Source organism: Rhinoderma darwinii, chromosome 5 (genome assembly GCF_050947455.1).
Source record: "Rhinoderma darwinii isolate aRhiDar2 chromosome 5, aRhiDar2.hap1, whole genome shotgun sequence".
NCBI lineage: Eukaryota > Metazoa > Chordata > Amphibia > Anura > Rhinodermatidae > Rhinoderma > Rhinoderma darwinii.
The window spans coordinates 195,722,253-195,737,638 of NC_134691.1; positions in this window are offsets into that span (position 1 = coordinate 195,722,253).

A 15,386-nucleotide genomic window follows, 5' to 3' on the forward strand; every position below is an offset into this window, starting at 1 on the left:
GGAGCTGGGGGATTTGCGGGGTTTGCGTCCCGAACCGAGCTCTCACCAGGTCCGGAACGCAAGGAAGACAGGTAGGAATACTTATAGGTTACTCCACCTGTCTTCGCCTTTGCCTTCTTCCTCATCTTCCATAACTTTTTCTTCCTTTTTTCCTCCTCTGGCGGTAAATCTGCTCCAAAAGAAAAATTCTGCATAGACACTGGGGACTCCTGCTGCCGTATTTGTGTGAGCAACCCCGGGGGTGCTCACTGTTAGACTCAAAGTTCTCCACAGATCGGTTACAGGAAAGTTCCACATTTGCCTCTCCATTGCTGCTTTCCCAGGGGGCCTCTGAGCCCGTCTCCGTCTCCCCCCGGGTCGGCATCCTCTCCTCCTCCGCTTCCACACTCTCCTCCGCTTCCACACTCTCCTCCATCTCCACAATTTCTCCAGCCTCCACTTCCCTGGCCTCCACTTCCACGGCCTGCACTTCCACGGCCTCCATGTTTATTGCAGTATTAGCATCCTCATTTTTCCTGACTTTGCTGTCTTTCTTTTTTGCTACTTCCCCTTTCCAGGGGGTTTCGTTACCTTGTGTGGGGGACGCCATCAGGGAAAACCTCTCATCGTTTTCCAGCTTCTCCCCGAAGGCTCCCCCACCAGCCACGATCTCCGATCGCCTTTCCTCCACCGCCTTGACTTCCTCCAGGATTTGTTTTACCTGGAGACTATACCGGGACCTCTTGGCGCCTGATGTTTTTGCGGCTCGTCCCCTGGCGACCGCCAGATCTTCACGCAGCCGCCGCAGGGACTTGCCGAGGTCCCGGCATTCTTCCAGCCGGGCAGCTAGGCGGGAGCTGAAGGTCTCCACAGACTCTCCTGACCGCAGTAGCCCCCACTCCTCGACCGTACTCTGGTCCCTGGGTCGGGTGACTTGCCTTGCTGGGCCTTCTGGTCCTCCACCTGGATGATCCTCCATGTCTCTCCTCCTGGCTCCTTCCAGAGCCCCAGCATCAGGGGGGGCCGCACAGATCTTTCCACGGGATGACCTTCTCACCCCTGATGCTGGCTGCACGTTCCCAGCAGGTTGGGAAGACCCTCTACCCCCCGCCTGCATGCTCCAGGGGGTAGAGGTCTGAGGCTCCATGTATGAATGGAGCCTCCTTCAGGGAAGCTTCCTTAGCCCAGGCAGGTGATAGAAACCTAGGCTGGTGGAAAAAAGGAAACTCCCTGGATCTCGGGTGTGGTCCACTCAACACACTCACCGCACACACACAGCAGCTCTCCCACACACAACCTCCCTCCTTGCTAGTCACTGCTGGTGTGGCATTCCTCTGGTACTCTTTTAATAGAAAAATATAAAACATTACAAAATAAACGGTATTTACAAAACAAACACAACAAAACAAAACTTATGTACATTTCTGTACAATTTACCCAGCCTGGCCCTTCTTACATAAATCCCCATGCATACATAACTATAATCCCATACTCATTCGTACACACACCTATACCCCCCCAACCCCAAGAAAACATAACTATAACACTATATACAACATACTCTTAAAAACCATGTGCCAACCAATGGCCCCCTAAAAAAAATCAAGACATATATAAAACAAAAGAAATAATAATCACAATAATAATATAAACAAAATAATAATAATAATAATAATAATAATAATGAACTCTGAAAATAAAAGTTACCATCTCATGGTGCACTTACTCCAGTGCACCATGTAAATGAAAAGAAAAGAACAAAACACAAAAAACAAAAATATATATATATATATTTTATTTTTTTTTCTAATTTATTTCAAATTTTTTTTTTTATTTTTATTTTTTTTTTTAAATATATTTTTTACTTTTTTTTATTTTATTTTATTAACTTATCCACATTCATACCTAACCCTGTACACACTAACTTATCCATCACCACCCATCACCTCCCCCAACCAGCATCACACCTCATGTCCTTCCATGTCCGCATAGTTCAGATGCTGGCCCCCACCACCCAACACATCACCCACCCAGCCCGATCCCACGTCTCATGTCCTCCTCACGTCCACGTAGTCCAGAATCAGGCTGGGCACACCCCCAGGCCCCCCACCCCACCTATCTACTGCCCATCTTACCTAAACATTCACACAAACCCATGCATACACCTATACACCATATAATCATACCGACACATAACTATAACAAAATATCATACTGTATACATTAACCCGAAAACCTAAGTTTGGCTGCCTGTAAGCCCTTTTTCTGTCTCCAAAAAGCTCAAAACAAAAACCTACTTGTGCTTACTCAGCCCATCACCAGAGGAGAGAGAGAGGAAAGCCCCCCTAGAGCACCAGCCCAGAGGCCAAAGCCAACCCCCAACCACCACCCCGGTCCCTATCGCTAAACCTATCCTGCTTGCCCTATCTCTATCCCTTATTACTTTATAAACTAATCTGTCCCTCCTGCTGTCTCTCATTCTGTCCCTATCGCTATTTCCCGGTGTCATGGCCAGGTGCAGACCCCCACATCCAGTCTAATACCCAGGGGCACTCCCTCTCCTCCCCCTGAAGGTTGGTTCCACCTCGGGCACCCTAAAATTGAAGCCCCTCCAAAGTCGAGAGGCCTTGGATGCACCCAGTTTCTCAACCTCCAGAGACCGGACCTTCACCAGGTCACCCATGATATTCCTACACACCTCGTCCTCCAGGAGGATTTTACACTGAGTCGATACTAAGCACCGTGCGTTCCACGTGAAATACCTGATCACTAAACTAACTAAAAAAGAAGTGCAATGATCCCTTCCACCCAGGTCTCCGAATGCCCCATAGGCCCAACCAGCGTAGGAGAGGTTGGTCAGACCGGGCCAACCGATGGAGGCACCCACCCGTTTGTAAACCTCTGCATTGAAGGGACACTGAAGCAAGAAATGGTCCATGCTTTCCAGCGTGTCATCGCACTCCTCCCGAGGACAACCTCTTTCATCTGAGTTTCTGAACTTCAGATTGCCCCTTACATACAGCCTCCCATGGAAGCAGCGCCAAGCCAGATCCCAAAACTTCTGGGGAATCCTCACAGAGTTTAAAAGTTTTAATCCCACCCCGAGGTCGCTACTTGGGCAGTCCCTGAGCGCCAGGGGCTTCTGGAAGCAGGTCAACAAGACCTTTCTGTCAAGAAATTTTCTCGACATGGTCTTGATCTCCCTCGCCTCCAGACCCCACCGACGAACAACCTTCAGAACCGGGGCGGCATAAGCCGGGAGGTGCCCATCGGGTACACGCAGGTCTTTCGCTTGGCCTCCTGTCTCCCATTCCTGGAAGAAAGGCCGAAACCATCCCCTGCAGGAGGATATCCACAGAGGAGCCCTTTCTCTTTCAAAGAAGTTCGCCAAATTAATTTTAATGAAGGTGTTTACTAGAAACACCACTGGGTTAACCATACCTAACCCACCTAGTTTCCTCGGTAGGTAAGTAACCTCCCTCTTGATTAGGTTAAGCCTGTTTCCCCATAACAGTTGGAAGAACAGGCTATAGACCCGAGTCCAGAGAGGCTCTGGCAACATGCACACGCTGCCAAGGTAGAGCAACATGGGCATCAGGTAAGCCTTGGCCAGGTGAACCCTTTCCCTAAGGGACAAAGACCATCCCTTCCATTGGCCAACCTTCTGGGCAGCTATTGATAGCCTACCTTCCCAGTTTTTCTTGGGGTAATCACCCGGGCCAAATTCAATGCCTAAGATTTTAGCAGACCCTTTGGGCTCTGGGAGGGTGTCCGGGAGATCAAAACTAGGATCCCCTCCCCCCAGCCAGAGACTTTCACACTTGTCCCGGTTGATCCTGGACCCAGATGCCCGTGAGTAGCGCTCAACTTCTGACATCACCCACTCTGCCTCCCCTCTCGAGGAGACAAAGATAGTGACGTCATCCGCGTACGCAACCACCCTCTGAGTGGCTTCCGGCTCCTCCAAGTCCATCCCCACCCCCGCCAATGGCCCACGATCGAGCCGCCTAAGAAAGGGGTCGATCGCGAAAACATACAGCAAGGGGCTTAAGGGACAACCCTGGCGGACACCAGACCCAACCTCAAAGGGGGTTCCAGTCCAACCGTTCACCAGTGCAAAAGACTCAGCCCCAGCGTATAGGGTCTGGAGCCAATTAACGAACTCACCCGGTAGGCCATACCTCAGAAGGACTGACCATAGGTACTTGTGATTCACCCGGTCAAAAGCTTTGGCCTGATCCAAGGACAGCATGTACCCCTCCCATCGGCCAGAATGTCCCTGCTCCACTGCCTCTCTGACACTGAGGACAGCACTAAAGGTGCTGCGGCCTGGAACAGAGCAATGCTGGGCCGACGAAAGGAGCCGGGGTGCAAACTTCACCAGCCGATTAAACAGTACTTTTGCGAGAACCTTTCTGTCCGTATTGAGGAGCGCTATGGGACGCCAGTTCTCAATACGGGTCGAATCCTTACCCTTTGACAGAATGATCAAGGCCGACTTGCCCATTGACTTTGGCAGAGCGCCCGAGGAGAGGCACTCATTAAAAACCGCAGTCAAGAGGGGAACTAAGGTTCCCTTAAAAGCCTTATAAAACTCAGATGTTAAGCCATCTGGGCCTGGCGACTTTTTGATGGCCAACCCATCAATCGCCAGCATCACTTCCTCTTCCTTGATCGACTCTGTCAAAACACCAAGCGAGGGGTCTGCTCCTGGCTCAGGGATGGTTTCAGCCAGGAAAGCCGACATTTCGTCTCGGTTTAGATCCTGCTCACCCAAAAGCTGCGAATAAAAGGATCTGATGACCTCCAGGATCCCTGATTTGGATCTCATCAGGGAGCCCGTACTATCTACCAGTCCTGTCACCACCTTACGACTCACTGACATCTTGCAGTTCTTGTAAGGGTCGGGCGAGCGGTACCTCCCGAAATCCCGTTCAAGAACCAAAGACGTGTGCCTATCATATTGGCATCTTTTGAGCAGAGCTTTCACCACGGAGATTTCCTCACGGCTACCTCCGGTTGAGACTAGATGTTCGAGTTTCCTCCTCATGTCTTGATACAGGCGATACCTGCTCATAGACCTGAGGCACGAGATCTGACGGAAAAACTCAGCCACCCGTTCTTTGAACACCTCCCACCACTCAGACTTAGTACCACCTAGATCCAATAAAGGTACCTGGCTCTGAAGAAAATCCTCGAAGGCCTGTCTTATCTCTGCTCCTTCCAGGAGAGTAGAATTCAGCCTCCATATACCTCTTCCCATCTGGAGGGACTCTGCAACATTCAAAGAAAACATAATCATACAGTGATCGGAGAACTCCACCTCAACGACGGACACTGCCGAAGAGATGGCGTCCTCCTTTAAAAAAAACTGTCTATTCTGGACCTACGACTACCACTATGATAGGTGAATCCCGAGTGGCCTGGGGTATACCGAATGTGGATGTCCTCCAGGCGAGCATCACTAGCTATTCTATTCAACTCGACACTATCATAGGCCAGTACCTTTCTGGAACCTCCTCTGTCTTGGGGCCTAACGACAGTGTTAAAGTCCCCTCCAAAAATGACTTGTCGGCCTGTAAAAAGGAAGGGCTTAATCCTCATGAAGAGACTTTTCCGGTCCCACTTTGTCTGGGGACCGTAGATGTTGATAAGTCTTAGTTCTTGTCCCCTCATGAGAACATCTAAGATCAAGCACCGCCCCATTTCTAACTCGATCATCCGCCGGCATGTGACCGGTGCGGTAAAAAGTACCGCCACCCCGCTATATGGCTCAGCCGCAAGAGACCAGTAGGAGGGCCCACGTCGCCACTCCCTCCTAGCTTTCACGACCTCTGCCAAAAGTGACAGTCTGGTCTCCTGCAAAAACAAAATGTCAGCTTCAACCCGGCCGAGAAAATCAAACGCTGCAAATCTAGCCATATTCGACTTAATGCTGGCAACGTTAATCGATGCCAGCGTCAACGGAGTGGGTGCCGCCATCATAAATGATTGAGTTAGACGGTTTTCTTCTTCCCACCCCTTGCTTTCTCCTCTGAGGAGGACCCCTCACCCTCTTTACCTCTTTTTTTTTGTTTTTGAGGAGTCCATAACCTCCACCACCCCGCTCCCATTCTCATCTCCTGGGTCCGGGCCGACCCCCTCCCCCGGGGACAGTGGCCCCCGCAGAAGAGGAGGCTCAACGACTCCTAGACTCCCTACCGTGCTCTCCCCCCCGGCCTGGGGGTCTGGAATATCCATGAGAACACGGTATCGGTTGGGGGAGCACACCAGGGGGGTGCAGGTTTTGCCTTCCTTGGCCGGGGCAGGGCCAGATGTTTTTAGCCCTGTTTTGATGTTACCCGGTGTTTTGTTTTAGGCTGTGACCTCCCTTCCTCTTCCACACTTTCATAGTGGGAGGACTGGGAGTCCTCAGCCCTCTGCTCTCTCTCTATCCTCCTTATCTCCTCGTCCAGTACGGCCCCCTCAAGAGCATCAGTATCCTGGGGGGCATCCAGGTCCGAGCCAGAGGAGTCCCCAGTTTCCTGGGTCCTCCTCAGCTCTCGTTCCCTTCTGCGTTTTTCCGCCCTTCTCTGACGAGAAGGGGGTCCCCTCCTGGCGTTCGTCCTTTGCTCTTGGGCTCTATCGTCTCTGTCCGCCCCCTCGCCCACGGAGACCTCCCTCCTTACATTCTCCGTAGGGTTGGAACAGACATTGACGACTGAGCGCGGACACCGACTGAAAGGGTGACCTAGGTCACCACACAGGTTACACCTAATCTGCTCACACGATGCGGCCAGATGGCCTACCCCCCCCACAATGAGCGCACTTCTGCACAGTGCAGCTTGCGCTCAAGTGTGAGGGGTCACCACACCGGTGACACAGCTTCGGCTGCCCCTGGTAGAAGACAAGGATTCGATCTCTTCCCAAGAAAGCAGATGATGGTATGTGGGACACCGTCTGCCCCAGACGCTTAAGTTTGACCATAAACGTCCAGGCTCCCGACCAGATGCCAAACTCATCGCAGTTCTTCCGTGGCATCTCTGCTACCTCACCGTATCTTCCCAACCAGGTCATGATGTCCACACAGGAAAGCGACTCGTTACGGGTAAGAACGGTCACTTTCCTGAGACCATTCTGGCGAGAGATTGCTTGCGCAGCAAACCCTCGCCAGCCGGGCTCGCTTTTCACCAGCTCATAGTTCCCCCAGAAGACCTCAAGGCCCCCCGGCTGAACAAAGCTGATGTCAAACTCAGCCGTACCATGAGGATGTATCAAGGCGTAGATGTCACTCGCCTTGAAGCCCATCTCCAGCAGCAGCTCCACCACCCTCTTACGAGGAGGGCACGCATCATTGCCACGCCACTGGAGACGGACCACATTCCTCCTGGCCACGGCCGGCCCGGTTGTTGGGAGCGACCACTGATCTCCCCGTCTCTCTCGGAAGGCATCCAGACCATACCTATTTATCCAAAAGGATAGGTCCTTCTGCACTCCCCCTACTGTTATCGTCTGCTTCCCCTCCCTTAAGGCTTTTAGGAGGCGCTGTTGCAAACTGCCGTCCCCGGGCCCAGAAGATGAGGATGGGTGGGCCGACGGTCCCCCCACCACAACGCCCGCATACGACCTGCCGGGCGCTCTGGCAGAAGGAGCAACCGGCCCGCCAATGGTTGACACTCCCCCCACAATATTACAACCCACATTAACATCCACAACATTACCACCACCAACAATATTACCAACACTACTAACACTACCATTAATATTTACATTTCCACTTACATTCCTCTCCACAACTTTCATACCGGCCAGGCTGGTTACAGAGTTCTTCCTCTTGTCGATGGGCTTTTTATAAGTTGTTTTTGTCGTTTTTGGGGTCTCCACATCATCAGGTGCCGCTACTTCTGGGGCGCCGCCGGATATCTCAGGCGGCAATCCCTCAGCACCCTCCGCTTCACCGACCTCCATATTTGCTGCGCCACCAATACAATGTTCGGGAGGAGGGGTTCCGTCACCCCCCGTGCCCGCTAAACCCCTCCCACCGCCTTGCGGCGATGCAGATGGAGGGGCCGCAGGCACCGCTAGAGCCGCTCCCGGCACCAAACCAACCCCCCGTCCCGTCGGGGGATGGCCAGCAGTGCCGAAGCCTCTCCTACCGCAACCACTCGCTGCCGCAACACTTTCTGGTGCGTCCGCCGGCCGAGTCACATGACCAGCGGACTTCCGGTTTTCCGGCGCCACATCCGGTTTCCGGTTCCCCCCGTCCCCCGGTCTCCGGCTTGCACCAGAGGCCGGCTTCTGAGGTTCCCCATCCGCCAGACACGGGGACACGCCCCCTAGCGCCATGTGGCCATCGACACCACCTCCTTTACAGGAGACGGCGTCTGGTGCCATCTTGGCCACATTGCTCAAAACCAGCACCATATCTTTCTGCCCACATACCCGCCACGACCCCACTGCAGAGGCCGGAGCTGGGGGATTTGCGGGGTTTGCGTCCCGAACCGAGCTCTCACCCGGTCCGGAACGCAAGGAAGACAGGTAGGAATATTTATAGGATACCCCACCTGTCTTCGCCTTTGCCTTCTTCCTCATCTTCCATACTTTTTCTTCCTTTTTTCCTCCTCTGGCGGTAAATCTGCTCCAAAAGAAAAATTCTGCATAGACACTGGGGACTCCTGCTGCCGTATTTGTGTGAGCAACCCCGGGGGGTGCTCACTGTTAGACTCAAAGTTCTCCACAGATCGGTTACAGGAAAGTTCCACATTTGCCTCTCCATTGCTGCTTTCCCAGGGGGCCTCTGAGCCCATCTCCGTCTCCCCCCGGGTCGGCATCCTCTCCTCCTCCGCTTCCACACTCTCCTCCGCTTCCACACTCTCCTCCATCTCCACAATTTCTCCAGCCTCCACTTCCCTGGCCTCCACTTCCACGGCCTCCACTTCCACGGCCTCCACTTCCACGGCCTCCATGTTTATTGCAGTATTAGCATCCTCATTTTTCCTGACTTTGCTGTCTTTCTTTTTTGCTACTTCCCCTTTCCAGGGGGTTTCGTTACCTTGTGTGGGGGACGCCATCAGGGAAAACCTCTCATCGTTTTCCAGCTTCTCCCCGAAGGCTCCCCCACCAGCCACAATCTCCCATCGCCTTTCCTCCACCGCCTTGACTTCCTCCAGGATTTGTTTTACCTGGAGACTATACCGGGACCTCTTGGTGCCTGATGTTTTTGCGGCTCGTCCCCTGGCGACCGCCAGATCTTCACGCAGCCGCCGCAGGGACTTACCGAGGTCCCGGTATTCTTCAAGCCGGGCAGCTAGGCGGGAGCTGAACGTCTCCATCGACTCCCCCGACTGCAGTAGCCCCCACTCCTCGACCGTGCTCTGGTCCCTGGGTCGGGTGACTTGCCTTGCTGGGCCTTCTGGTCCTCCACCTGGATGATCCGCCATGTCTCTCCTCCTGGCTCCTTCCAGAGCCCCAGCATCAGGGGGGGCCGCACAGATCTTTCCACGGGATGACCTTCTCACCCCTGATGCTGGCTGCACGCTCCCAGCAGGTTGGGAAGACCCCCTACCCCCCGCCTGCATGCTCCAGGGGGTAGAGGTCTGAGGCTCCATGTATGAATGGAGCCTCCTTCAGGGAAGCTTCCTTAGCCCAGGCAGGTGATAGAAACCTGGGCTGGTGAAAAAAAGGAAACTCCCTGGATCTCGGGTGTGGTCCACACAGCACACTCACAGCACACACACAGCAGCTCTCTCACACACAACCTCCCTCCTTGCTAGTCACTGCTGGTGTGGCATTCCTCTGGTACTCTTTTAATAGAAAAATATAAAACATTACAAAATAAAAGGTACATACAAAACAAACAAAACAAAACTTATGTACATTTCTGTGCATCACGTTTTACCCAGCCTGGCCCTTTTTACATAAATCCCCATGCATACATAACTATAATCCCATACTCATTCATACACACATCTATACCCTCTAACCCCAAGAAAACATAACTATAACATTATATACAACATACTTATTTATTTTTTTATTTATTTTTTTTATAGAACATACTCTTAAAAACCATGTGCCAACCAATGGCCCCCTAAAAAAAATTACCACATATATAAAACAAAATAAATAATAATCATAATAATAATATAAACAAAATAATAATAATAATAAACCCTGAAAATAAAAGTTACCATCCCATGGTGCACTTACTTCAGTGCACCATGTAAATGAAAATAAAATAACAAAACCCCAAAAATACAAAACAAAGCCAAAATATATATTTTTTTTATTTTTTTTCAAATTCTTTTATTTATTTTTTTATTTTTTTTTCCATTTTTTATTTTTTTTTATATATTTTTTAAATTTTTTTATTTTATTTTATTAACTTATCCACATTCATACCTAACCCTGTACACACTAACTTATCCATCACCACCCATCACCTCCCCCAACCAGCATCACGCCTCATGTCCTTCCATGTCCGCATAGTTCAGATGCTGGCCCCCACCACCCAACACATCACCTACCCAGCCCGATCCCACGTCTCATGTCCTCCTCACGTCCACGTAGTCCAGAATCGGGCTGGGCACACCCCCAGGCCCCCCACCCCACCTATCTACTGCCCATCTTACCTAAACATTCACACAAACCCATGCATACACCTATACACCATATAATCATACCGACACATAACTATAACAAAATATCATACTGTATACATAAACCCGAAAACCTAAGTTTGGCTGCTTGTAAGCCCTTTTTCTGTCTCCAAAAAGTTCAAAACAAAAACCTACTTGTGCTTACTCAGCCCATCACCAGAGGAGAGAGAGAGGAAAGCCCCCCTAGAGCACCAGCCCAGAGGCCAAAGCCAACAACCCAACCACCACCCCGGTCCCTATCGCTAAACCTATGATGCTTGCCCTATCTCTATCCCTTATTACTTTATAAACTAATCTGTCCCTCCTGCTGTCTCTCATTCTGTCCCTATCGCTATTTCCCGGTGTCATGGCCAGGTGCAGACCCCCACCTCCAGTCTAATACCCAGGGGCACTCCCTCCCCTCCCCCTGAAGGTTGGTTCCACCTAGGGCACCCTAAAATTGAAGCCCCTCCAAAGTCGAGAGGCCTTGGATGCACCCAGTTTCTCAACCTCCAGAGACCGGACCTTCACCAGGTCACCCATGATATTCCTACACACCTCGTCCTCCAGGAGGATTTTACACTGAGTCGATACTAAGCACCGTGCGTTCCACGTGAAATACCTGATCACTAAACTAACTAAAAAAGAAGTGCAATGATCCCTTCCACCCAGGTCTCCGAATGCCCCATAGGCCCAACCAGCGTAGGAGAGGTTGGTCAGACCGGGCCAACCGATGGAGGCACCCACCCGTTTGTAAACCTCTGCATTGAAGGGACACTGAAGCAAGAAATGGTCCATGCTTTCCAGCGTGTCATCGCACTCCTCCCGAGGACAACCTCTTTCATCGGAGTTTCTGAACTTCAGATTGCCCCTTACATACAGCCTCCCATGGAAGCAGCGCCAAGCCAGATCCCAAAACTTCTGGGGAATCCTCACAGAGTTTAAAAGTTTTAATCCCACCCCGAGGTCGCTACATGGGCAGTCCCTGAGCGCCAGGGGCTTCTGGAAGCACGTCAACAAGACCTTTCTGTCAAGAAATTTTCTCGACATGGTCTTGATCTCCCTCGCCTCCAGACCCCACCGACGAACAACCTTCAGAACCGGGGCGGCATAAGCCGGGAGGTGCCCATGGGGTACACGCAGGTCTTTCGCTTGGCCTCCTGTCTCCCATTCCTGGAAGAAAGGCCGAAACCATCCCCTGCAGGAGGATATCCACAGAGGAGCCCTTTCTCTTTCAAAGAGGTTCGCCAAATTAATTTTAATGAAGGTGTTTACTAGAAACACCACTGGGTTAACCATACCTAACCCACCTAGTTTCCTCGGTAGGTAAGTAACCTCCCTCTTGATTAGGTTAAGCCTGTTTCCCCATAACAGTTGGAAGAACAGGCTATAGACCCGAGTCCAGAGAGGCTCTGGCAACATGCACACGCTGCCAAGGTAAAGCAACATGGGCATCAGGTAAGCCTTGGCCAGGTGAAACCTTTCCCTAAGGGACAAAGACCATCCCTTCCATTGGCCAACCTTCTGGGCAGCTATTGATAGCCTACCTTCCCAGTTTTTCTTGGGGTAATCACCCGGGCCAAATTCAATGCCTAAGATTTTAGCAGACCCTTTGGGCTCTGGGAGGGTGTCCGGGAGATCAAAACTAGGATCCCCTCCCCCCAGCCAGAGACTTTCACACTTGTCCCGGTTGATCCTGGACCCAGATGCCCGTGAGTAGCGCTCAACTTCTGACATCACCCACTCTGCCTCCCCTCTCGAGGAGACAAAGATAGTGACGTCATCCGCGTACGCAACCACCCTCTGAGTGGCTTCCGGCTCCTCCAAGTCCATCCCCACACCCGCCAATGGCCCACGATCGAGCCGCCTAAGAAAGGGGTCGATCGCGAAAACATACAACAAGGGGCTTAAGGGACAACCCTGGCGGACACCAGACCCAACCTCAAAGGGGGTTCCAGTCCAACCGTTCACCAGTGCAAAAGACTCAGCCCCAGCGTATAGGGTCTGGAGCCAATTAACGAACTCACCCGGTAGGCCATACCTCAGAAGGACTGACCATAGGTACTTGTGATTCACCCGGTCAAAAGCTTTGGCCTGATCCAAGGACAGCATGTACCCCTCCCATCGGCCAGAATGTCCCTGCTCCACTGCCTCTCTGACACTGAGGACAGCACTAAAGGTGCTGCGGCCTGGAACAGAGCAATGCTGGGCCGACGAAAGGAGCCGGGGTGCAAACTTCACCAGCCGATTAAACAGTACTTTTGCGAGAACTTTTCTGTCCGTATTGAGGAGCGCTATGGGACGCCAGTTCTCAATACGGGTCGAATCCTTACCCTTTGACAGAATGATCAAGGCCGACTTGCCCATTGACTTTGGCAGAGCGCCCGAGGAGAGGCACTCATTAAAAACCGCAGTCAAGAGGGGAACTAAGGTTCCCTTAAAAGCCTTATAAAACTCAGATGTTAAGCCATCTGGGCCTGGCGACTTTTTGATGGCCAACCCATCAATCGCCAGCATCACTTCCTCTTCCTTGATCGACTCTGTCAAAACACCAAGTGAGGGGTCTGCTCCTGGCTCAGGCATGGTTTCAGCCAGGAAAGCCGACATTTCGTCTCGGTTTAGATCCTGCTCACCCAAAAGCTGCGAATAAAAGGATCTGATGACCTCCAGGATCCCTGATTTGGATCTCATCAGGGAGCCTGTACTATCTACCAGTCCTGTCACCACCTTACGACTCACTGACATCTTGCAGTTCTTGTAAGGGTCGGGCGAGCGGTACCTCCCAAAATCCCGTTCAAGAACCAAAGACGTGTGCCTATCATATTGGCATCTTTTGAGCAGAGCTTTCACCACGGAGATTTCCTCACGGCTACCTCCGGTTGAGACTAGATGTTCGAGTTTCCTCCTCATGTCTTGATACAGGCGATACCTGCTCATAGACCTGAGGCACGAGATCTGACGGAAAAACTCAGCCACCCGTTCTTTGAACACCTCCCACCACTCAGACTTAGTACCACCTAGATCCAATAAAGGTACCTGGCTCTGAAGAAAATCCTCGAAGGCCTGTCTTATCTCTGCTTCTTCCAGGAGAGTAGAATTCAGCCTCCATATACCTCTTCCCATCTGGAGGGACTCTGCAACATTCAAAGAAAACATAATCATACAGTGATCGGAGAACTCCACCTCAACGACGGACACTGCCGAAGAGATGGCGTCCTCCTTTAAAAAAAACCTGTCTATTCTGGACCTACGACTACCACTATGATAGGTGAATCCCGAGTGGCCTGGGGTATACCGAATGTGGATGTCCTCCAGGCGAGCATCACTAGCTATTCTATTCAATTCGACACTATCATAGGCCAGTACCTTTCTGGAACCTCCTCTGTCTTGGGGCCTAACGACAGTGTTAAAGTCCCCTCCAAAAATTACTTGTCGGCCTGTAAAAAGGAAGGGCTTAATCCTCATGAAGAGACTTTTCCGGTACCACTTTGTCTGGGGACCGTAGATGTTGATAAGTCTTAGTTCTTGTCCCCTCATGAGAACATCTAAGATCAAGCACCGCCCCATTTCTAACTCGATCATCCGCCGGCATGTAACCGGTGCGGTAAAAAGTACCGCCACCCCGCTATATGGCTCAGCCGCAAGAGACCAGTAGGAGGGCCCACGTCGCCACTCCCTCCTAGCTTTCACGACCTCTGCCAAAAGTGACAGTCTGGTCTCCTGCAAAAACAAAATGTCAGCTTCAACCCGGCCGAGAAAATCAAAGGCTGCAAATCTAGCCATATTCGACTTAATGCTGGCAACGTTAATCGATGCCAGCGTCAACGGAGTGGGTGCCGCCATCATAAATGATTGAGTTAGACGGTTTTCTTCTTCCCACCCCTTGCTTTCTCCTCTGAGGAGGACCCCTCACCCTCTTTACCTCTTTTTTTTTTTTTTGAGGAGTCCATAACCTCCACCACCCCCCTCCCATTCTCATCTCCTGGGTCCGGGCCGACCCCCTCCCCCGGGGACAGTGGCCCCCGCAGAAGAGGAGGCTCAACGACTCCTAGACTCCCTACCGTGCTCTCCCCCCCGGCCTGGGGGTCTGGAATATCCATGAGAACACGGTATCGGTTGGGGGAGCACACCAGGGGGGTGCAGGTTTTGCCTTCCTTGGCCGGGGCAGAGCCAGATGTTTTTAGCCCTGTTTTGATGTTACCCGGTGTCCCCTGTTTTGTTTTAGGCTGTGACCTCCCTTCCTCTTCCACACTTTCATAGTGGGAGGACTGGGAGTCCTCAGCCCTCTGCTCTCTCTCTATCCTCCTTATCTCCTCGTCCAGTACGGCCCCCCCAAGAGCATCAGTATCCTGGGGGGCATCCAGGTCCGAGCCAGAGGAGTCCCCAGTTTCCTGGGTCCTCCTCAGCTCTCGTTCCCTTCTGCGTTTTTCCGCCCTTCTCTGACGAGAAGGGGGTCCCCTCCTGGCGTTCGTCCTTTGCTCTTGGGCTCTATCGTCTCTGTCCGCCCACTCGCCCACGGAGACCTCCCTCCTTACATTCTTCGTAGGGTTGGAACAGACATTGACGACTGAGCGCGGACACCGACTGAAAGGGTGACCTAGGTCACCACACAGGTTACACCTAATCTGCTCACACGATGCGGCCAGATGGCCTACCCCCCCACAATGAGCGCACTTCTGCACAGTGCAGCTTGCGCTCAAGTGTGAGGGGTCGCCACACCGGTGACACAGCTTCGGCTGCCCCTGGTAGAAGACAAGGATTCGATCTCTTCCCAAGAAAGCAGATGATGGT